Raw genomic sequence first — 25,784 nt, 5'->3', positions numbered from 1 at the left:
AGGTGGAGCAAAGTGAAGGGGGGAAGAGGGGAGTCCAACTTTACAGATGATAGAGAAAGGTTATCTCTTGCCTTTTTAAAATTTTTTGGTTTTGTTTTGTTTTGTTTTTTGAGACGGAGTCTCGCTCTGTCGCCCAGGCTGGAGTGCAGTGGCGCTATCTCGGTTCACTGCAAGCTCCACCTCCCGGGTTCAGGCCATTCTCCTGCTTCAGCCTCTCGAGTAGCTGGAACTACAGGCGCCCGCTACCACGCCCGGCTAATTTTTTGTATTTTTAGTAGAGACGGGGTTTCACCGTGTTAACCACGGTGGTCTTGAAGAACTCCTGACCTCAAGTAATCTGCCCGCCTCTGCCTCCCAAAGTGCTGGGATAACAGGCGTGAGCCACCGCGCCTGGCAGGTAATAATTCTTGTAGGGTTCAAGGAAGAATTACATGTGAAGATCCTTGTAAGTGTTTAATACAATGTACACACTAACCCCTCCACAAAAGGTAATTATTAAATAGAAAGAAATTGATAGAAGTAACTTTTGTAGTAGTAACTTCTACCCTATGTTCTCTGATGGTAGAATTGCAACCAAATAATAATAATAATTGCTAGTTTATTTGAATGTTTACTATGTCATAGGTTCTTTAAACGCATTGATTTACTTAATCCATTCAACAACCCTATTTCAGATGAGGAAACTGACTTTTAGAAATAATAAGTACCACAAAGATTACTTCCTGGTCCTAAGAGGAAAGTTAATTGTGTAATGAAGTTATCAGGCTCTTACCACCCTAATACCGTGGTAAATCTTAACATAATTAATGGCAGAACAACCACATATTACATGTCTCCTGCTGGGATGACAACATTAAGTGGATACCATCTACTATGACATATTCTTTTTTTTTTTTTTTTTTTTTTTTTTTTTTTGAGAGAGGGTTTCACCCTGTTGCCCAGGCTGAAATGCAGTGGTTCCATCACAGCTCACTTCAGCCTCAGCCTCCCGGGATCAAGCAATCCTCCCTCTTCAGCCTTCCAAGTAGCTGGGACTACAGGCACATGCCACCATACCCTTGTTAATTTTTTTAATTTTTTTGCAGAAAAAGGGTCTCAAACTCCTGACTTCAAGAAATTTTCCCACCTCAGCATCCCAAAGTTCTGGGATCGCATGTGTAAGCCTCTATACCCAACAACTATGACGTGTTATAAAGATGTTAAGTACCCACAAAAATTAAAAATATTTTTTAAAAAATGTTTAACTTAGATCTAACCAAGTTAACAGGATAGGCTATAGGATCAGCTAAAGGAAAGCGAAAGGCAGCAAACAAATTCTGGCAGTAGGACAACTGGCCTCTTTCCTTCACCAATTTAGGAAAAGGTATTTTTCTAGATTTAAATATTAAGAGACATAACAACAGATGTAGTGTATTATCTAGATCTAGATCCTAGTTTCGACAAACCAGCTATAAAGGACATTTTGCAGAAAATGCCTGGGTCTTGATATTGCAGTTCCAGAAACCCACCTTTGTCCAGGTACCTTCAGTTGATTTTCCTCAAGGGAATGAATTCATCAGTTATGTTGTTTATTTTGTTTTGGTTTTCGGTTTCTTCTGAGACACATTCTCACTCTGTCACCCAGGCTGGAGTGCAGTGGCACTATCTCAGCTCACTGCAACCTCCGCTTCCCGGGTTCAAGAGATTCTTTTGCCTCAGCCTCCCGAGTAGCTGGGATTACAGGTGTGCGCCACCACGCCCAGCTCATTTTGTTGTTTTGTGTTGTTTTGAGACAGAGTCTCAGTCTGTGGCCCAGTCTGGAGTGCAGTAGCCGGATCTCAGCTCACTGCAAGCTCCGCCTCCCGGGTTTACGCCATTCTCCTGCCTCAGCCTGCCGAGTAGCTGGGACTACAGGCGCCTGCCACCTCGCCGGCTAGTTTTTTGTATTTTTTAGTAGAGACAGGGTTTCACCGTGTTAGCCAGGATGGTCTCAATCTCCTGACCTCGTGATCCACCCGTCTCGGCCTCCCAAAGTGCTGGAATTACAGGCTTGAGCCACTGCGCCCGGCCTAATTTTTTTGTATTTTTAGTAGAGACGGGATTTTACCACATTGGCCAGGTTGGTCTCGAACTCCTGACCTCAAATGCTCTGCCAGCCTCAGCTTCCCAAAGTGCTGAGATTACAGGCATGAGCCACCATGTTCGGCCCATCAATTATGTTTTGATTTCTTTCTGATTTCCCTCTGTGCTGACCCTGGCCTTTTTTGCTTCCAAGTCTATTCTTCACTTTTCCCCTGCTCTTTTCAAAATGGCAGTGGAAGCCAGGTGCAGTAGCTCATACCCGTAATCCCAGCTACTCAGGAGGCTGAGGTAGAAGGATCATTTGAGTCCAGAAGTTGGAAGCTACAGTGAGCTATGGTCTGGTCACTGCACTCCAGCCTGGGTAATGGGGCGAGACTCCATCTCTATTTAAAAAAAAAAAGGTCGGGTGTGGTGGCACACACGCCTGTAATGCCAACACTTTGGGAGGCTGAGGCGAGCAGATCACAAAGTCAAGAGATCAAGACCATCCTGGCCAACATGGTGAAACCTAATTTCTACTAAAAATACAAAAATTAGCTGGGCATGGTGGTGTGCACCTGTAGTCCCAGCTACTCGGGAGGCTGAGGCAGGAGAATGGCTTGAACCTAGGAGGTGGAGGTTCCAGTGAGCCGAGATCACACCACTGCACTCCAGCCTGGCAACAGAGCAAGACTTTGACTCAAATAATAATAAAAAAAAAAAAAGTCTGTGGCGGACTGACTCCATGAAGGCTGCATGGGCTGGACTTCTATACTGGTTGACTTCCAAGCTGAATTGCTGGGCTCCATCAACTGGAGGCATTTTCTGGAGACTGGAGAGATCAAGGAAAAAGTCAGGGTATCTCCTACTCTGACACCACCTCCAAGCCAGAGTATCCATCCTCTCCCTACCCCTCAACATCAGGGTGTCTCCTACAACCTACTTGGGTCTAACTTGCAGTTGGTCCTAGACCCTGAGCTCTGGTAGCACAGTGTTGTCCTTCTGTCCCTCCAGTATAAGGGTGGCAGTAGCTTCTTGCTGTCACTCATCTCTGTCTGGGCTATTTGACTATTCTCTGTTTGGCTTTTTGTCTCTGCCAATACCTGTATAAACCATTTATCTGGATTAAGTTCCCTGGGTTTTAAAGACTTAGAATGGTTTTCCAGGTTGGACCTTGACATATAGGTATATATACATATATATATGTGTGTGTATATATATGCTCAGAGTGACTTTATCTCCAAGTTCCAAGGGGTATCTCCATCATGTCCTGACCATGGGCCCTGTTATCTTGTAAAGCAGTGCTTTTCACACTTTTTCTCTGAATGTTCCAGGCAACTGAGAGAGTTCATTTGTCACCCTCATTCCTCTAGGTCTGTAGCCAAAATCCCAAGTGCCTACCTGAGCTTGAAATGCCCTTGAACTCTTGTGCACTTGTGTGGTGTCTTAAAAACTCACAATGTTAGTAATCTACTTCATAACACATCTATGTTGGTCTTAAGGTATTTTACATATAAAATTTTTTTACTTATATTTGAATAGGTAGTATATACACGGTAGAAAATTAGAAAACCACAAAAATATTTCCCAGCCACATCCTTGTTCCCAGTTTCCTTTCTTTTTCTTTATTTATTTCTTTTTTTTTTTTTTTTGAAACAGAGTCTCGCTGTCTCCCAGGCTAGAGTGCAGCGGCGCGATCTCGGCTCACTGCAAGCTCCACCTCCTGGGTTCACGCCATTCTCCTGCCTCAGCCTCCTGAGTAGCTGCGACTACAGACGCCCGCCACCACGCCCGGTTATTTATTTATTTATTTATTTATTTATTTATTTATTTTGTATTTTTAGTAGAGACAGGGTTTCACCGTGTTAGCCAGGATGGTCTCAATCCGGACCTCGTGATCCACCCGCCTTGGCCTCCCAAAGTGCTGGGATTACAGGTGTGAGCCACCATGCCCGGCCTTATTTTTTTTATTTTTATCTTTTATTTTTTTAAGACGGAGTCTCACTCTGTCTCCCAGGCTGGAGTGCAGTGGCGCCATCTCGGCTCACTGCAAGCTCCGCCTACCGGGTTCATGCCATTCTCCTGCCTCAGCCTCCTGAGTAGCTGGGACTACAGGCGCCCGCTACCACGCCCGGCTAATTTTTTGTGTTTTTAGTAGAGACGGGGTTTCACCGTGTTAGCCAGGATGGTCTCGATCTCCTGACCTCATGATTCGCCCGCCTTGGCCTCCCAAAGTGCTGGGATTACAGGCGTGAGCCACCGCGGCCTGCCTCTTTTTTGTTTTGTTTTTTTTTAAGAGAGACGGAGTCTCACTCTGTAGCCCAGGCTGGAGTGCAGTGGTGCGCTCTTGGACCACTGCAACCTCCGCCTCCCGGGTTCAAGTGATTCTCCTGCCTCAGCCTCCCCAGTAGCTGGTACTACAGGTGTGCACTGCCACGCCCAGCTACTTTTTCTATTTTTGGTAGAGATGGGGTATTTCACCATGTTGGACTGGTCTTGAACTCCTGGCCTCAAGTGATCTACCTGCCTTGGCCTCCTAAAGTGGTGGAATTACAGACGTAAGCCACTGCACCCAGCCCTTTGTTCCCAGTTTCTTACATATCTTTCCAGAAAAAGATTATCCATATGCGAACAAAAATATGTTTCCTGGTTCTATTATACAGATACATAGTATTTCGTTGTGTAGATGTACCTCCATATATTAATCAGTCCTTTATTGATGAGTGCTTAAATTGTTTCCTGTCTCTTTCTAATTCAGTGATGCTGCAGTACATCATTAATTCACAGACATGCAAACAGACATGCAAGCTAAAGTTTGGGCTGGGTGCTGTGGCTCAGACCTGTAATCCCAGCACTTTGGGAGGCCGGGGGTGGGGGTGGGGGGTGGATCACCTGAAGTCAGTAGTTCAAGACCAGTCTGACCAACATGGTGAAACCCTGTCTCTACTAAAAATAGAAAAATTAGCCAGGTGTAGTAGCATGCACCTGTAATCCCAGCTACTTGAGAGGCTGAGGCAGGAGAATCGCTTGGATTCAGGAGGCGGAGCTTGCATCGAGGGAAACCTGCGCCATTGCACTCCAGCCTGGGCAACAGAGTGAGACTGTGTCTCAAAAAACAAGCAAAAAAAAAGATCGACTGGGTGCGGTGACTCACGCTTGTAATCCCAGCACTTTGGGAGGCCAAGGTAGTTGGATCACCTGAGGTCAGAAGTTCGCAACCAGCCTGGCCGACATGATGAAACCCCGTCTCTACTAAAAATAGAAAAATTAGCCAGGCGTGGTGGCACACACCTGTAATCCCAGCTATTAGGAAGCTGAGGCAGTAGAATCACTTGAACCCAGGAGGCAGAGGTTGCAGTGAGCTGAGACTGTGCCATTGCACTCTGGCATGGGCAACAAGAGCAAAACTCCATCTCAAAAAAAGAAAAAATAATAAAATAAAATTCTAGGAGTGGAATTGCTGGCTTGAAGAGCTTTCTTTGCATTTGTAATTTTGAAAAATAATGCTAGATCGCCCTTCACTGTGGTTATATTTGAGAGTGCTTTTTTACCCTTTCTATCTAATAAATAAAAAATGGCATTGTAAGTCGGGCACGGTGGTCACGCCTGTAATCCCAGCACTTTGGGAGGCCGAGGTGGGCGAATCACCTGAGGTCAGGAGTTTGAGACCAGCCTGACCAACATGGAGAAACCCCGTCTCTACTAAAAATACAAAATTAGCCAGGCATAGTGGCACTCGCCTGTAATCCCAGCTACTCAGGAGGCTGAGGCATGAGAATCGCTTGAATCTGGGAGGCAGAGGCTGCAGTGAGCCGAGATCAGCCACTGCACTCCAGCCGGGGTGAATGAGCAGGACTCTGTCTAAAAAAAAATGAAAATAAAAAAATAAACAAATAAATTTTCCCACATATTTTTCTTTTCTTTTTGAGACAGGACCTCTAACTTCATCTCACTAAAAGAGGAAAAAAAGAAAGACAGTCTCACTCTGTCACCCAGGCTGGAGTGTGGTGGTGTAGTCACAGCTCACCGCAGCCTTGGCCTTTTGGGCTCAAGCAATCCTCCCACCTGAGCCTCCCAAGTAGCTGATACTATAAGCACCTACCACCATGCCTGGCTAATTAAAAACAATTTTTTAAGAGACAAAGTCTTGCTATGTTACCCAGGCTGGTCTTGAACTCCTGGGTTCAAATGATCCTCCTGCCTTGGCCTCCCAAAGTGCTGGGATTTTAGGTGTGAGCCACTATGCCTAGCTCATTTTTTCTAATTCTTTTATTATTTCATTTCTTTTTCATGTTTATATCCTTTATCCATCTGGAACTTATTTTAAAGTAAGGTATGGAAGAGGGATCTATGCTAATTTTTCTTTTCACAAACATCAACCTAGTTATCCTAGCACCAGTTTTTGAAAAATCTACCATTTTTCCTACTAATTTGAAATCCTATTTTATTATAGGCTAAGCTCCTCTATATATTCTATTTCATCTCTGGGCTTTCTGGTCTGTTTCATTGGTCTATTGATGTGCCTCTACCAAGTGTTTTAATTATTACAACTCGTATCTGTTATTTTAATATAACAACCTATGTAAATTAAGCAGTTGAGTTACTTAGTTTTATCCCTTCCTAAAAAATTCTTCCAGTAGGCCGGGTGTGGTGGCTCATTCCTGTAATCCCAGCACTTTGGGAGGCCGAGGCAGATGGATCACCTGAGGTCAGGAGTTCAAGACCAGCCTGGCCAACATGGCAAAATCCTCTCTCTACTAAAAATACAAAAAATTAGCTAGGCATGGTGGTATATGCCTATAGTCCCAGCTACTGGGGAGGCTGAGGCAGGAGAATTGCTTGAACCTGGAAGGCGGAGGTTGCTGTGGGCCAAGGTTGTGCCACTGCACTCGAGCCTGGGTGACAGAATGAGACTCTCTCCCAAAAAAAAAAAATTCTGTTAGGTTGGGCATGGGGGCTCACGGCTGTAATCCCAGCACTTTGGGAGGCCGAGGCAGGCAGATTACAGTGTCAGGAGTTTGAGACCAGCCTGGCCAATATGGTGAAACCTCGTCTCTACTAAAAATACAAAAATTAGCCGGGCATGGTGGCAGGCGCCTGTAATCCCAGCTACTCGGGAGGCTGAGGCGGGAGAATGGCTTGAACCCGGGAGGCAGAGGTTGCAGTGAGCCGAGATCGCACCACTGCATTCCAACCTGGGCAACAGAGTGAGACTCTGTTTCAAAAAAAAAAAAAAAAAAAAAAAAATTCCTCCAGCAGAATTGACTTTTGTGTTTTTCATGTAGGTTTCGCACATCTGCTGGCACAATGTGGTATAACCCTATGGGGGAACAGTTGCCAATTAAATGTACAATGTCCTGTTAAATTTGAATTTCAGATATGCAATAATTTTTAGTATAAGTATGTCCCATGTAATTATTTTTTTCTAAATCTGGAAACCCTACTATAGGGTACTGTATTAAAAAGAAATTTTCTAGTTGCAGATGACAAAACCCTACTTAAACCTGCTTAGGTAAATAGGATATAGAGGCTCAGAAAGCTGGGACATTGAAGGGTAGATTTATCCTCAGGTGTGATTGACCTAGGGCCTGAAATAATGTCACTTGGTCTCTTTCTCCATTTCTCATCTCTGCTTGTCTACTTCTCTTTGCCCACTGGCCTCATCGTCCCACGTTGCAACCTGGTTTCCTCCACACAGATGAGACAGCCTCATATATCTCCAAACTTCCATTCTTCTAGCACATAATGCCGGAAGCCAGGGAAGGACCTAAATGGGCACACTTATACATCAAGAGTCCTTCTTGGTTGGAAATGAGTGGAATGCAGGGGCCTTTGAAAACAGTATGCTGAGAATAGATAGGGCTCAAGGACAGTATCTCCAATTGAACTTTTAATGAACTCCCGTAGGCGCCAAGAAGGCGGGCAGATAAGGAAGAGCATAGAAACAAAGAACTGAGTAGAAGGTTACATCTGGGAAAAGAAAGTTTGTTTTGCATTGCATTCTTTCTGCTGACGTGGGGTTTATGGAGTATAAATAAAGTGAGGCGGAGGCTCTGAGCGCGGCCGCCATGTTCTCTGTGTGTCTTTGTCTTTTGTGTGTTCTTTCATTCTCCACCACCCCGGGCACGGACCCCAGCAAGTGGCGCAGCGAGCAGGGTCAGCACGGGTGAGTAGGGGAGAACAAGAAGGGGAACCCCCTAGGGGCGGGTAAGGCCCAGATATTGTTAAGGGGAACCTTCTTAAGCCTTCATTATGGGGAATTCCATCTCTCTGGCATCAGAATATTTACGGCTGTTTCAAGGACTGTTGCTGTCTATAGGAGTAGAAGTGAAAGAAAAAGACTTTCAAGTGATTGTTTGCCCATGTTGAACAACATTGTTACTGGTTTCAGTATCAGACTAAAGTGCAGCTGAATCGCAGAGAATGGTTACAGGTAGTAAAAACTCTGCTTAGAGCTCTCCAGTTAGGGGATATTATGCCTCTAAAATTGTGGACCTTGTGTGACTCTATCACTCAGATATTAGAGTTACTTGAGACTGATTCAGAGTGTGGTAATGTAGCCACAGGAGGAAAGGTATCTGAGGATTTGGAAAAAAAATAAATCTGAAATGAAGCCCATTTGTGCCAGGATAACAGAGGATGGGGGGGTAGCAAAAGGGGGAGAAGAGAAAAAGCCAGCTCTTCCTTCTTCTAAGGGAAATTCTGACATGCAGAGTATTATGGAAATGCTTCAACAAATATTACAGATATATTCTTCTAATTCACCTTTGCGAGCTTTCCCTGTTTCTTTTCCTTCTGCCCTGTTAAAAGAGGATTTTCCAGAGCCTCCAATTCCCCGGCTTCCTTATCTTTGCCTTTGTTTGGCAAAGTTGAAGCCCTGTTCACATCAGACATACTTTAAATTTATACTAAACACCTGTTTAATATGTTAAAACCAGTGTATATGTATATCTTGTTTGTTAAAATATTATGAGTATTTCAATAGTCAATAAATAAACACATTAATATTAACTATTAATATTAATATAGTATTAATAACCCCAGCTAGGAAATTGTTATGTTATAGGGGTGCATAGGTTCCACCAATTTACACTCCAAACAGAAGTTGAGTATTCAAGTTGCTTAACACATTAACTACCTCTTGATATTTTCTGTGTTTTTAAATTTTAACCATTGTATTGTGTATGTAATGATTCTCAATTTGGTATTAATATACATATTTCCTAGTGAGTAATGATGTTAGACATATAGGTTTATTGTCATTTCTTTGTTCTGCTACTTTTGGTTGGGTTATTTACCTTTTCCTATTAATATGTTGGGATTCTTTATATTTGGGGATATGAGTATTATTATATATTATATATACTTTTAATTTAAAAAAAAAAATGTAAGGAGCTGGATCTGTTTCCAATTATTTGTGCTTCTTTTGCTCCTAATGCTCAGTTTTCAAATGGTGGCAATAATGTCCAATTTAATGCCTTACAAATTAAATTTTTAAAAAGAAATGAAAGCTGCCATTTCTAACTATGGATCTCAATCTCCTTTTATCCTTGGTCTTCTTGATGTTTTTTCATCAGAAAATTTGATGATTCCTATAGACTGGAAGACTTTGGGGAAGGCTTTTCTTGATCGTTCTCAGTGGTTACAATTGCACAGCTGGTAAATGAACAAGGCACATGTACAGGCTAGGAAAAATATTATGTGTGATCCCCCTGGACCCACTGAGGAACAACTCACAGGCACGGGCCAATATGCTACTCTTAATGCTCAGGCTGGTCTAGATGATGTTGCCCTTACTCAAATCAAGACTTTGTTTTTAAGGGCCTGAAATAAGGTAGAGATAACAGGAAAATGTTCCCTTTCCTCTGTGAAGATTTTATAGGGCACAAATGAACCATATCTATATTTCGTAGCCCATCTTCAGGATGCTGTCTTCAAAGTTGTGGGTGCTGGCCTTGCTTCAAAAATTTTGTTACAAACATTGTCTTTTAAAAATGCTTATGCTGACTGTTAAAAATTGTTAAAATCGTTAAAGGCCAATGGGGCCAATTTAGATAAATATATTAAAACTTGTGTTAGTGTTGGAGGGGCTATTTATGATGCTCAGTTATTTGCTGGAGCTTTGTCTAAAGCCTTAAAAGGAAATAACAAACAAGGTGTTTGCTTTCAGTGTGGTAAACCTAGACATTTCAAAAAAGAATGTCATAAAAATTGAACACTTTTATCCCTCAAGGCAGAAAGCTGCCTTCAGAGGTGTACAAATATTGTGGTAAAGGTCGACATTGGACAAATAAATGTCGTTCCAAAACTGATAAAAGTGGAAATTTACTGTCTCCTCTCCTGGGAAACGGGAGTCGGGGCCCACAGGCTTGGGGCCCCAACAATTACAATACAAGTCTATTACAATATTCAGTGAGCAATGGCCTACAACATTAAGGAATAAATTCAAGTCCTCCTTAAGGATCCCACACCTTACCCCAGTTTCTCAGCTTTATGCGGCAACTAAGCAGAGCGCCGCTGCTGACTTAGCTATTACTCAGCCTTATACTTTGTCTCCTAATAGAGGAGTATATAAATTAGCTATTAGAGTGTGTGACCCTTTGCCAAAAGGACATGTAGGACTTTTGTTAGGTCAAAACGACAGTGCTATACGGAAGTTAATGATGATTCCAGAAATCATTGATCTTGATGTTACTAATAAAATTCTTATTATGGTACAAGTTTCACAATTTATATGCCTAGAGGCAGGGGAACGTATTCTCAATAGGGAGGATTTGGTAGCACAGAAAAAACTGTTTTTTGGGAAACTTTAGTTTCTAATTAAAAGCCCTTATGTTCATTGCATATTAATGGAATAGTTTTTAAAGGGTTAATTGATATGGGGGTGAATATGTCTATTATTTGTTTAAATTAGTGGCCTATACAATGGGAAAAAAGACAAGTTTCAGTTATACTCACTGGCTTGGGTGCTGCTTCTGTGATTTATCAAGACGTAGAACCTTTAACCTGTGTCGGTCCTAAAGGTCAACAAGGTCAAGTGTTTTTTTTTATTTTTATATTGTTCCTATCAATATTAATTATTGGGAACAAGATCTTTCACAACAATTTGCTGCTTTTTTAAACATTCCTCATATTTCCTCAGCTGCCAAAAATATGATGTTCAAAATGGGCTACAATCCTTTAAACTCATAGCCACCACTCCTATTTAGCTGACTGTTAAAAACAGTGACCATTATTTAAAGAAATACTTAGGACTCTAAAAGAGTAAGTCAAAAAACAAATGGCCGAGAGGAATATAAAGCCACGTATTTCTGCATGGAATTCCCGTCTTTGTCTTGTCTTAAAACTATAAATGTTTACATTAAACCTAGGGAAAGTTTACAGCCTGGTCTTCCTAATCCTGCCCTTATCCCACAAAGTTAAAACCAGAGAAAAGCAGCAAGATGCTTTTGTATCATTACAAACTCAGCTTTCTTTCTACTCACTTAATATTGCCACAGAAAAAATTTAACTGGATTTTCTTATCAATATTTAGGTTATACCTTGGGGGCACAAAATATTCGACCCCAAAAAATTCAAATTCGACGTGATCATTTAAAAACATTAAATGATTTTCAAAAGTTTCTAGGAGACATTAATTGGATGCGTCCTGTTTTAGGAATACCAACATATCAGTTATAACATCTTTTTTCTATTCTAGGAGACAGTCACTTGGACAACTCACGTCATTTAACTCCTTTGGCTTTACAGGAACTCCAACTTGTTGAAGAGCAACTTCAAAAGGCCCTTCCTTTTGTTTATTTCATACTTTACCTTCTCCCACAGGAATGATTCATCAAACTAATCGACCACTAAAATGGATCTTTTTGTCCAATAAAATATCTAAACGCTTGGCTACTTATATCGATCGTTTAGCTGAACTGATCATCAAAGGACAGCATCACTGTGGACAACTTTGGGGAGGAGATCCTTCCTTAATTATCTCTTAATTCACTCATAGTCAGATCACTTCTTGCAACTTCTGATTCTTGGCAAGAAGCTTCATCAATCTTGAGTTACAGTTTATCCTTATCCCTCGCTGCAACAGGGAGAATTGTTTGCTGTTCTGATGATCTTACTTGATTTCCCTACTACTGGTTGTAACATTGTTAGTGATTCTTAATACGCCGTTTATGTTACTTCTTATATTTCTCAGGCCACTTTACCTCTTTGTGCTACTTCTTCTCTTCAGAAATTCTTTTCTTTGTTATCCTTTACTTTGAGCCAACATCGAGCTCCTTTATTCATCACTCATCTTCGTTCTCATTCTCAACTTTCTGGACCATTAGTTCATGGTAATACTCAGATTGATTTGCTTTTAATTGGCCACCTACATGCTGCAGAACAAAAATATACTCTACATCACACTAATAGTTCTGGCCTTCAACGATGGTTTCATTTAACTCATATACAAGCTCGTTCTCTTATTCGAGCTTGTCCTTCCTGTGCTCCTTTGAGCATTCCATCCTTCCATCCTGGGGTTAATTCACGAGATGTCCCTTCTTTTGGACGATTAAAATGTTCATCATACCATTGATACCTTTTCTCATTTCTGTTATTACTCATCTCTTAGTTTGTTTCGCCATCATGGGCATTCCTCTTATACTTAAAACTGATAATGCCCCTGCTTATGTCTCTCGTAAATTACAAGTTTTCTTACAGCAATACAATATTCAACATATCACCGGTATCCCGGGCAACAGTCAAGGTCAAGCCATCATTGAGCGCACAAATTTAACTTTAAAAACTTAACTATTAAAACAAAACAAAAAGGGGAAATGAGCCCCCCAGAAACCAGATTTTGAAACCAGATTTTGAAGGTTCTTTTTACCTTAATTTTTTTGAATCAATGGAGACAATTGCAAGACTCTGCTGTCGTAACCCATCTTTCCTCAACTCCCTCGGTGATAGTCCCCGCTGACAGTTTAAAGGTTTGGTATCCTAATGAAGAAGGTAAGTATGTTCAAGGGCAAGTTCTAAAACAGGGACGGGGCTATGCTCTTGTCCTTACAGGGAGCGGACCTGAGTGGTTTCCTACAAGATGATTGAAACCCTGTTGAAAAGAAAACTGGATTCAGCATGCATTTCTTCCTTTGTTAGATGTGCCTCGGCGGGGGACTTATTTCTCTTAGTGAGGCTTTGTATGAATATTGGACTTATATTCCCTTTCCATCCCTGTATCAGGGAGTCGCCTGGGGGGAGGCGGAAATTAAGGTTTTCACCCATAACATTACTTGGATGCCGTCCCCCTATATGGACAAGGACAACATAGAACGGGAAACAGCAATTATAATCAGCACATACCAATTTGGAGTGGAAGGACTTCCAATATGTATGGGAACAGTCCTCATTGTCTCCAAAAATCGCATGAAGCTTGGGCTGTTCGTTATAATCATAGTCATGTGGCTGCTAATACTGTTATTATTGTAACTAGAAGTTTTTAATATAATCATACTGTATATAGTAATGAAACTATTCCTAGTTCTTTACTTTTTTGTCCTATTCTAGAGGTTTCTCATAATATTGAGGTGCTGGAGTGACAACAATGTTGGGGAACTAAAGCCCGGATTTTATTAGAATACAATGGGATGCAAATAACTGATTGAAGTGTGCACGGTGATTTTCAAGCAAAATTTAGTCACATACCTTTGAAATGACACTGGGTAAATAAAAGTATTGCTGCTAACAGTAATGAAACCTTGGTATGGCGTGAAGGAGGCCTGAAGTACAGAGTTATTTTTGGAAGTTGTTAGTTGCAGGCGATGCCATTAGCACTTTTGTGGGGAATATGCCCCTTAATCTTTCTAACCCGAATAACTCCTTTCATATTCAGTTATATCGGAATACCTCCTGATATATTATTGCTTGTGTCCGTAAGCCCTACCTATTATTAGCAGGAAATTTGACATGGGATAATCTTACGGGGATTGTTAATTGTACAGATACGTGTACATTTTTGTCTTGCCTCAATCATTCCTGGTGGCACAACTTTACTGGGGATATTTATATCCTCAGGGCTTGTAAGGAAATTTGGCTACCTGTTAACCTTACGCGACCATGGGGGGCATCACCTCTTGAGACTTATATTTGGACTTCTCTCCAGCGAACCCTCTGTGCCCTTGGACTTATAATTGCCTCGGTGATGAGCCTTGTCGCCATCGTCTCCACTGCGGCCGTAGCAGGGCTCACTCTTCATCAAAGCATACAAAATGCTGAATTTGTGCAGCAATGGCACGAGCAATCTCACCGGTTATAGCTTCAACAACAAAACATTGATTCTCAACTTGCTGAAAGATTGGACAACATGGAACAAGCCTTGACATGGCTTGGAGATCAGCTCACTGTACTCAGTACTCGGATGACATTACAATGTGATTGGAACTCCACTCAATTTTGTGTAATGCCTGTGCCTTTTAACATCTCTCAAAATTGGACTGTAATCCGAAAATTATTAGTAGGCCATAAAAATATTAGTTTGGACATCCAAGAGCTCACTCAGAACATTTCCGAAGCATTTCGACAACAATTACATGTGTTGTCCGGAACTGTAACCCTTCAGAAGCTGGGTCAGCGCCTTGCTGCCTTTAACCCATGGACCCAGATGAAGACATGGATTTCTACAATCTCTGGAAGTATATTGCTTTGGGCACTTGGATTGAGTCTACTTCTTTTGGTGATTTGATGCTCCCTCCGTCGCCTCCAAAAACAAAAGAAAACACAAGAACAAATATGGGCTACCTTTTTAGGATTGAGGCAAAACAAAAAAAAAAGGGGGGGAAATGCAGGGGCCTTTGAAAACAGTATGCTGAGAATAGATAGGGCTCAAGGACAGTATCTCCAATTGAACTTTTAATGAACTCCCGTAGGCGCCAAGAAGGCGGGCAGATAAGGAAGAGCATAGAAACAGAACTGAGTAGAAGGTTACATCTGGGAAAAGAAAGTTTGTTTTGCATTGCATTCTTTCTGCTGACGTGGGGTTTATGGAGTATAAATAAAGTGAGGCGGGGGCTCTGAGCGCGGCCGCCATGTTCTCTGTGTGTCTTTGTCTTTTGTGTGTTCTTTCATTCTCCACCACCCCCGGCACGGACCCCAACAGTGGAAAATTGTGATTGCCAGTTCCACTTAAACCTCAGGGAGAGAAGGAGGATACCCAAAACTTCGGGGAGTACTGTTGTCAAAGAAGAAGTATAAAAATGCATCCTGGACCCAAAATGGTATGTACAGCTGCAACCATTGGTCATGCCTAACCCAGTCTGCAAAGCCTAACTCAAAGGAGGTACCAGTTTAAGGTGGTAATTTCCATTGTCACCACCAGAAGACTTGGGTCCTTAGTTCCATAGTAACCTACACCTTCCTCAACTCTCCTGTATCTTTCCACAATGCTGAAACACAAAAAGTAATACTCAGTTATTCAACAAATGTTTACTGAGCTTTCTCTTTGTGTTCAGGTCTCTGTTGGCCATCATTAATAGGAAAATGAGTAACACACTGTGCCCATCATCAAGTTTAGTGTGGGATATAAGCATTTAAACAAAGAATTACAACATTTTATGGTAAGGACTATAATAAGACAACTTTATCAAAAGGCAGTAGCACAATGGTCATGAGCACAGCCTCTAGATCCAGTCTGCCTGTGTTTGAATCCTAGTACCACCACAAGCTGCTGCTTTGATCTTGGGAAAGTTGCTTAACCTCTTTGTGTCTCGGCTTTCTCATCTGTAAAATGCAGATGATAATAGTACCTCCTTCAGAGGGTCATGGCTGTGAGGGCTGATTAAGATCATTCTCAAAGCACTTGGCTGGGTGCGGTGGCTCATGCCTGTAATCCCAGCACTTTGGGAGGCCAAGACAGGCTGATCACGAGGTCAAGAAATTGAGACCATCCTGACTAACATGGTGAAAACCCATCTCTACTAAAAATACAAAACATTAGCCAGGCGTGGTGGCGGGCGCCTGTAGTCCCAGCTACTCAGGAGGCTGCGGCAGGAAAATGGCATGAAACCGGGAGGCAGAGCTTGCAGTGAGCCGAGATCACGCCACTGCATTCCAGCCTGGGGGCTCAAAAACAAAAACAACAACAAATAATAAAGCACTTAGCACTGCGTGATAAGCATGCAGTAATTGGTGGACAGTGTTGGGACTGTCAATAAGAATAAGTACCCAAAACCCAGGTCTCTTGAATTCCAAATCCAGGAATCCCTCCAAGCCTCTTCAGGGCCACACAGGGGATGAGCTGTGGAACTGGAGGGGCATTTTTCTCCCAATAAGATACTTCAGCTTCACTTTGTTGTTTTGTTTGTTTTTACATCTTGTTTCTACTCCATCATATCAGCTTCACTTTGTAGCCATCGTTGCCTGGTGACTCCTCCATCAGTTAGGCACTCTTCAAAATCTACAATTCTTAGTTCCATTGCCAGACCTCAGGGCCGTGAAGTGCAGGGGAGAGACTGAATTCCAAAGACAGACTTGCCTCTGTACTCTGAGTGATGCTTCCAGAACTGTTGATCTGTTTGTTGATGGATGCCTCATTGAGAAAGATTATACCATTGTGGCCTTCCCTGCTAACTTTTAATTTTGAACTGAGAGCTTGTGGCCATGAAGTAGACTCGGAAGGATAAAACTGGATCTTTCTATTTGGAAACAACAGTGGGATATAAGGTTGTAAAAGCTCATGCCAGGCCTCCCAGGTAGGTGTAAACATAGCTGTGGCTGGGAACTCATGACTGTGGCTGGCAATCTTCATCCCACTTTACCCTGCAAGTGAAATTGCTTGGGAGGTGACCTAGCTGCTGCTTTCCAAGGCCATGGGTATCTGGAGACAAGGCTTTATCCACCTAGCCTGGGCAAATGAGAACAATGCTAAGACTACGATGAGGATGCCCATCTGGCACCTACAAGGTGGTAGCAGACACCATCCATCTTTGCCTGGCTATATGGGAAGGAAATAATTACTCATTAGTTCTGCTGTTATTGTCCTGGCTCCCGCACAGTAAACAGAGGGCTCACTACTGGGAATAGAAAAGGCCAAAGTCCCAGGGCCTGGGGAACATGTTCTTTGTTGAACCTCTTTATTAATCTCAAGCTGTTGGACCAACAGGTTGTGGTGTTAGGTGGAAGCTGGGCAGGCACTAACCACTAAGGCAGAAGAACTGGTTTGGCAGGGTGGTTTTGAGTAGCAGCTTATCGAAAAGGTGTTATTACTCCTTTTTTTTTATTTTTTGAGACAAGGTCTTAATCTGTCACCCAGGCTGGAGAGCAGTGGTATGATCTCAGCTCAATGCAACCTCTGCCTCCCGGGCTCAGGTGATCCTCTCACCCCAGCCTCCTGAGTAGCTGGGACTACAGATGCATGCCACCACACCTTTTGCATTTTTTGAAGAGACGGTTTCACAATACTGCCCAGGCTAGTCTTGAACTTCCGGGCTCAAGCTATCTGCCCGCCTCAGCCTCTCAAAGTGTTGGGATTACAGGCATGAGCCACCCCGCCGGCCCTATGGCCCACTCTTGAAATGTCTTTTCTTAGATAGATATGATATTTGGTCAGGGACTATTCTATTAGCACAGGAAGCGTGAGTCTGACTCTAGGGCGCCAAGCTGGAAACAGGAACATAAGTGGCCTCTGTATGGCTTCCTACTCCAGTAGAACCTGAGGTTGTGGTTGGGAATGAGACACATACAGACACACCCACACACCCACACACATATGCCATTCTGCTGCCCTATGGCATGTTATCTTTTAGTGGCTTGGCTTTTACTGGGAGAGAAGGGAAACTAACATTTATTAAGCACCTAGTTTGTGTCAGCACTAGGCAATGTGCTTTCATTATGTTATCTGATGGGATTTGATTTTGAAGCTTTTTTTACTGATAAGGAAACTGTGACTGAAGGAGATGATGTAATCTGAACAAAATTGCATAGTTAATACGTGGGAAAAATATAATTTGAGCCCAAATAGAGTCCAGTGCTTACCCACTTTCCATTGAACACACTGCCTGTACACCTGAGACCTCCACAGTCCAGGCCCAAGTGCAACCTGCCCCAAGTAACTCCTTTGCTGCAATGCCTGAAGCTCATTTTTTCAGAGAGAGACTTCAAATCACCAACTTGTAGCCCCCAGCTGGAATGCCTTCCACATAAAAGCGATAGCTCCCCTAAAAGGTATATCTTTTATATCTTTTTTTAACATTTTTTTTAAAAGATGGGATTTTTATGTTGCCCAGGCTGGTCTTGAACTCCTAGCCTCAAGTGATCCTCCTCCCTCAGCCTCCCAAAGTGCTAGGATTATAGGAGTGAGCCACCACACCTGGCAAGTGTATCTTATTGTATGTAAGTTATACCCCAATTAAACCTGACTTTTTATTTTTATTTATGTACTGATTTGGAGGCAGGGTCTCATTCTATTGCCCAGGCTGGGGTGCAGTGGCATGATCATGGCTCACTGTAACTTTGAACTCCTGGGCTCAAGCAATCGTCCCGCCTCATCCTCCCTAGGAGCAGCAGCTAGAACTACAGTCACACCACCATGTTTGTTTTTGTTTTTTGTTTTTAGGATTTTTTTCTCCTTTTTTGAGACATGGTCTCACTCTGTTGCCCAAGCTGGAGTGCAGTGGTGGGATCACAGCCTCAACTGCCTGGGCTCAAGGAATTCCCCTACCTCAGCCTCCTGGGTACCTGGGACCATAAACATGTGTCACCATGCCCAGCTAGTTTTTTTAATTATTTGTAGAGATGAGGTCTCACTGTGTTGTCCAGGCTTGTCTTGAACTTCTGAGCTCAAGCAGTCCTCCTGCCTTGGCTTCCCAAAGTGCTGGGATTACAGGAGTGAGCCACCACTCCTGGCTGGACATCTAGTTAATTTTTGAATTTTGGGGATTATAGGCATGAGCCACCATCCCAGTCTATTTAAGTGTAGTCAAAGCAGTGAGGAAGGAGGAAAGAGTAGAACAGCCAGGTGCAGTGGGTCACACCTGTAATTCCAGCACTCTGGAAGACTGACATGGGAGAATCACTTGAGCCCCGGAGTTAACCAGCCTGGGCAACATAGAGAGATCTCTTCGCTACCAAAATGAAAAAAAGAGTAGAACAAGGAGTTTGATCTGTAACTTGGAGCAATCGGTTAAGATAACTCACTACCTTGGGACTAGCCTGACTTTTCTTTTCTTTTCTTTTCTTTTTTTTTTGAGATAGAGTTTCACTCTTGTTGCCCAGGCTGAAATGTAATGGCATGATCTCAGCTCACTGCAACCTCCACCTCCCGGGTTCAAGCGATTCTCCTGCCTCAGCCTCCCAAATAGCTGGGATTATAGGCGTGCACCACCATGCCTGGCTAATTTTGTATTTTTAGTAGAGACTGGGTTTCTCCATATTGGTCAGCTGGTCTCAAACTGCCGACCTCAGGTGATCCACCCACCTTGGCCTCTCAAAGTGCTGGGATTACAGGCATGAGCCACTGCACCCAGCCAGGACTAGCCGGAGTTTTTAAAAGATGTTGGATATATTATATAAAGAGCTCCTACAAAATAACAATAAAATTACCATCAACTCAATAGAAAAATACAAATGAAAAGGAAATATATATATATAAATGTCCTTTATACAGCTGAAAAAATACTCATCCTCACTATAAGATGAATTTAAATTAAAAATTACTGAGATACCATTTATCACTTACTGGATTACTGGATTAGTAAAAATTCAAAAAATTGATATCACTTTGAATAGCCATGCCTATAGGTAAATAGGAACCACCATACATGTGTAAATTGAAACAGTTCCGTTGAAGACAGTTTGACAGAGTCTACGAAAATTCCTTGTGTATATACCTGGTAACTCACCAATTCCATTTCTAGGAATTTATCTTACAGTTATAGTTACAGGAGTGCAAAATGATGTGTATACAAGATTACTCATTGAAGCACTGTTTGGAAAAAAGAGCAAAAGTCTATAAACTTAAATGCCCATCAACAAGGGCCTGGTTAAATACATTATGGGACAAGCATACAGCAGAATAGTATGCACCTATAGGAAACAATGAGAAGTAGCTGTGTATACTGACATGAAGAACTCTCAGAGATATGTTAGTTGAAGAAAGCAGGGTGCAGATCAGTGTTTATAGTAGATACCATTTATATAAAAAAGAGAGATACTACCTATTTATATGATTTTATAAATGCATTACAAATCTCAAAGGATCACAGAGCTTTGGGAGGCCAAGGCGAGAGGATCACTTGAACCCAGGAGTTTGAGACCAGCTTGGGCAACATAGAGAGACCTTCATCTCTACAAAAAAGTTTTGGGTTTGTTTTTGTTTTTGTTTTTTTGAGACAGTCTCGCTCTGTCGCCCAGGCTAGAGTGCAGTGGCACGATCACAGCTCACTGCAATCTCTGCCTCCTGGATTCAAGTGATTCTCCCACCTCAGCCTCTCAAATAGCTGGGATTACAGGCACGTGCCACTACATCCAGCTAATTTTTTTTTTTTTTTTTTTTTTTTTTAAGTAGAGACTGGGTTTCACCATGTTGGCCAGGCTGGTCTGGAACTCCTGGCCTCAAGTGACCCATCTCCTTGGCCTCCTAAAATGCTGGGCTTATAGGTGTGAGCCACTGCACCCAGCCCAAAAAAGTTTTTTGTTTTTTGCTTTTAATTAGCTGGGCATGGTGGCACATGCTACTTGGGAGTAGTCCCAGCTACTTGGGAGGCAGAGGTAGGAGAATCACTTGAGCCCAGGAGTTCAAGATTACAGTGAGCTATGATTGGACCACCGTACTCCATCCTGACCCTGATGCAGTGAGACCCTATCTCAAAAAACAAACAAACAAACAAAAACTCTCCAAGGAGCTAAGAAACTAGAAACAGTGGTTATCTGTTGTGAAGGGTAGAGGTGGGAGGGATATATTTCACTCTATACTTTTTCAAAAGTTTGATGTTTAAACTATGAATTTTGCCGGGTGCGGTGGCTCACGCCTGTAATCCCAGCACTTTCGGAGGCCGAGGCGGGCGGATCACGAGGTCAGGAGATGACACCATCCTGGCTAACATGGTGAAACCCCGTCTCTACTAAAAATACAAAAAATTAGCCGGGAGTAGCGGTGGGTACCTGTAGTCCCCAACTACTCAGGAGGCTGAGGCAGGAGAATGGTGTGAACCCGGGAGGTGGAGCTTGCAGTGAGCCGAGATCGCACCACTGCACTCCAGCCTGGGCAACTCAGCGAGACTCAAAAATAATCAAAGAAAAAAAAAACTATGAATTAAAAAAATTAAGTTAATCATTGTTAAACAATAAAGAAAGGAAATAAAAAGAAAATAACATGGTGGGAGGGGCCCACCACATGTCATGGTTGCCATTATGGGACCATTTCTTAGAACCACACCCTACAGGCCCAGTGTGGTGGCTCACACCTGTAATCCCAGCACTTTGGGAGGCCGAGGTGGGTGGATCACTTGAGGTCAGGAGTTCAAGATCAGCCTGGCTAACATGGCGAAACCCCGTCTCTACTAAAAATAAAAAATTAGCTGGGCATGGTGGTGTGTGCCTGTAATCCCAGCTACTTGGGAGGCTGAGGCAGGAGAACCGCTTGAACCCAGGAGATGGAAGTTGCAGTGAGCTAAGATGACGCCACTGCACTTCAACCTGGGTGACAGAGCGAGACTCCGTCTCAAAAAAAAAAAAAGGAAAAGAAAAGCCACACCCTACAAACTGCCTTATTCGTCAGACAGGCTCATCACTGGAAGAAGTGACATGCAGTCTCCCAGACTGGCAACCTTGTACTGACTCCCAGACTGGCAACCTTATAGTCACTCCCAGACTAGCAACCTTGTAGGTACTCCCTGCTCCTCCCAAATCCTTCCAATTGTGCAATGGGCAGGGCTGCTTCGTTGGGTCAGCACAGAGTGCAGATGATTCGGCTTGGTTGATGACTCTAATCTAGGCTGTGTCAGTGACACGTGAGGATTATTCTGCTTGGGAAAGGAGGCAGTGAAATCAACCTTAGATTTATGTCCCGAGAACCCCAGGCTATTGTTCCTAACCTTCTTGGATATCCTTTAAAATCCTTCATTTGCTCGCCAAAGAAGTCTGTTTGGACTTCTCGACTCCTGAGTTTAAAGAAGTGGGTGCTTGTAGGCCGGGCGCGGTGGCTCAAGCCTGTAATCCCAGCACTTTGGGAGGCCGAGATGGGCGGATCACTAGGTCAGGAGATCGAGACCATCCTGGCTAACACGGTGAAACCCCGTCTCTACTAAAAAATACAAAAAACTAGCCGGGCGAGGTGGCGGGCGCCTGTAGTCCCGGCTACTCGGGAGGCTGAGGCAGGAGAATGGCGTAAACCCGGGAGGCGGAGCTTGCAGTGAGCTGAGATCCGGCCACTGCACTCCAGCCCGGGGACAGAGCGAGACTCCGTCTCAAAAAAAAAAAAAAAAAAAAAAAAAAAAAAAAGAAGTGGGTGCTTGTTTGATTCGACACTAATGTGAAGTACTAGGGACCTGTAATCTGGGAGTAAGCAAAGATTTCTTAGGACATAGAAAACAACAGTCATCTGAAAATTGGATAAATTAAACTTCATCAGAATCTATTAATAAAACTTCAGCTCATGACATAGACTGAGAAAATATTCATAAACATTTATTTCATGAAGGGGTTGGATCCAGAATATATTTTTTAAACTCTTGCAAATCAATGAAAAAAAAAAAACAAAAAGTTTTTAATGGGAAAAGACTTGAACAGGCCGGGCGGAGTGACTCATACCTGTAATCCTACCATTTAGGGAAACCAAGGAGGAAGGCTTACTTGAGCCCAGGAGTTTGCGATCAGCCCAGGCAACATGGTGAGACACCATCTCTACAAAATAAAAACAGAGGGGAAGATTGTTTGAACCCCAGAGGTTAAGGCTGCAGTGAGCTGTGATTGCGCCACTGCATTCCAGCCTGGGCAACCGAGCAACCGAGCAAGACTCTGTCTCAAAAAAAAAAAAAAAAAAAAAAAAAAAAAAAGACTTGAACACGGCCGGGCGCGGTGGCTCAAGCCTGTAATCCCAGCACTTTGGGAGGCCGAGACGGGCGGATCACGAGGTCAGGAGATCGAGACCATCCTGGCTGACACGGTGAAACCCCATCTCTACTAAAAAATACAAAAATCTAGCCGGGCGAGGTGGCGGGCGCCTGTAGTCCCAGCTGCTCGGGAGGCTGAGGCAGGAGAATGGCGTAAACCCGGGAGGCGGAGCTTGCAGTGAGCTGAGATCCGGCCACTGCAGTCCAGCCTGGGCAACAGAGCAAGACTCCGTCTAAAAAAAAAAAAAAAAAAAAAAAAAAAGACTTGAACACTTCACAAAAAGCCCATTTAAAAAGCGCTTGAAAATAATATTAATCATTATGGAAGCACAAAGCAAAACCACAAAGAGATATTATCACAACCATAATGGCTACAATTTTAAAAATAGAAAGTAGGGGCTGGACATGGTGGCTCACGCCTATAATCCCAGCACTTTGGGAGGCTGAAGCAGGTGGATCACCTGAGATCAGGGGTTCAAGACCAGGCTGGCCAACATGGCAAAACCCTGTCTCTATTAAAAATACAAAAAATTAGCCGGGGGTGGTGGTGCGCATCTGTAATCCCAGCTACTAGTAGGGGCTGAGGCAGAATTGCTTGAACCCAGGAGCAAAGGTTGCAGTGAGCTGATATTGCACCACTGCACTCCAGCCTGGGCGGCAGGGCAAGACTCATCAAAAAAAATAAAAATAAAGTAGGGCTGGGCATGGTGGCCACTAACTGTGTCTGGGCTGTCAACTGGGAATGAACACTAGGGAAATCGCTGGGGTAATGGAAATTGTGGCAGTGTCCTATTGATAAGAGTATGGATTACATGAAGGTAGGCATTTGTCAAAACTCAACAAATTGTGCACTTAAGGTTTGTGCAAGCAGGCCAGGCCCGGCGGCTCACGCCTGTAATCACAGCACTTTGAGAGGCCTAGGCAGGCAGATCACCTGAGGTCAGGAGTGTGAGACCAGCCTGGCCAACATGGTGAAACCCTGTCTCTACTAAAAAATACAAAAAATTGGCCGGGCACAGTGGCTCACGCCTGTAATCCCAGCACTTTGGGAGGCCAAGGCAGGCAGATCACGAGGTCAGAAGTTTGAGACCAGCCTGGCCAGTATGGTGAAACCCCATCTCTACTAAAAGATATAAAAATTAGCCAGGCATGGTGGCATGTGCCTGTAGTTTCAGCTCCTCAGGAGGCTGAGGCAGGAGAATCACTGGAACCCAGGAGGTGGAGGTTGCAGTGAGCCGAGATCAAGCCACTGCAATCCAGCCTGCTCAACAGAGCAAGTCTCTGTCTCAAAAAAAAAAAATTAGCCAGGCATGGTGGTGGGCACCTGTAATTCCAGCTACTTTGGAGGCTGAGGCAGGAGAATTGCTTGAACCTGGGAGACAGATGTTGCAGTGAACCAAGATTGCGCCACTGCACTCCAGCTTGAGCAATAGAACAAGACAGAGCAAGACTCGGTCTCTGAAAAAAAAAAAAAAGAAAAATTCAACATTTTGGGAGGCTGAGGAAGGAGGCTTGAGCCCAGGAGTTCCAGACCAGCCTAGGCAACATAGTGAGACCCTGTCTCTACAAAAAAAAAAAAAAAAGGTTTAAAAATTAACCAGGTGTGCTAGTTCACGTCTGTAACCCCAGCTACTCAGGAGGCTGACCAGGGAGGGTCACTTGAGCACAGGAGGTTGAGGCTACAGTGAGCTGTGATCATGCCACTGCTCTCCAGCCTGGATGACAGAGCAAGACCCTGACTCAAAAATAAACCAAACCAAACCAAAATAAAATGTTACTGGAAAAAGGGTCCAGGTCCAGACCACAAGAGGTCTGTATCCTGCACAGAAAGAATTCAAGGTGAGTTGCAGAACGCAGTTAGAAGAGATGGTTTATTGACAGCTACTGAGTTACAGCATGCAATGCCCTCAGAGAGCAGGAGGAACTTCTGGTTTTAAACTTTTTTTTTTTTTTGAGATAGAGTCTCGCTCTGTCGCCCAGGCTGGAGTGCAGTGGTGCAATCTTGGCTCACTGCAACCTCCACCTCCTGGGTTCACGCCATTCTCCTGCCTCAGCTTCCCGAGTAGCTGGGACTACAGGCGCCCACCACCACGCCCGGCTAATTTTCTGTATTTTTAGTAGAGATGGGGTTTCACTGTGTTAGCCAGGATGGTCTCAATTCTGACCTGGTGATCCGCCCGCCTCAGCCTCCCAAAGTGGTGAGATTACAGGTGTTAGCCACCACACCCAGCCTTTTTTTTTTTTTTTTCTTTTTTTGAGGAGTCTCACTCTGTCACCCAGGCTGGAGTGCAATGGTATGATCTCGGCTCACTGCAACCTCCGCCTCCCAGGTTCAAGCGATTCTCCCACCTCAGCCTCCCAAGTAGCTGGGATTACAGGCACCTGCCATCATGCCCGGCTAATTTTGGTATTTTTGTGGAGATGAGGTTTCAACATGTTAGCCATGCTGGTCTTGAACTCCTGACCTCAGGTGATCCTCCCACCTCTGCCTCCCAAAGTGCTGGGATTACAGGCACAAGCCACCATGCCTGGCCTAAACTTTTTTTCTTTTTTGGGGGACAGGGTTTTGCTCTGTCACCTAATCTGGAGTGCAGTGGTGCAATCACAGCTCACAGCAGCCTTGGCCTCGCAGGTCCAAACAAATTCCCCCCTTAGCCTCCT

The 25,784-nt window shown here is 43.6% G+C and overlaps 1 protein-coding gene across 1 annotated transcript in view; it reads left to right on the top strand.

Annotated features, from left to right (window-relative positions):
- The window catches only part of RPS10 (ribosomal protein S10), a 624,010-nt gene that overhangs the window by 276,054 nt on the left and 322,172 nt on the right, over window positions 1-25,784 (top strand). The gene's annotated exons all lie outside the window — the stretch shown is intronic.

The sequence above is a fragment of the Macaca thibetana genome, chromosome 4, assembly GCF_024542745.1.
Source record: "Macaca thibetana thibetana isolate TM-01 chromosome 4, ASM2454274v1, whole genome shotgun sequence".
NCBI lineage: Eukaryota > Metazoa > Chordata > Mammalia > Primates > Cercopithecidae > Macaca > Macaca thibetana.
This window is presented reverse-complemented; position numbering and strand designations above follow the sequence as displayed.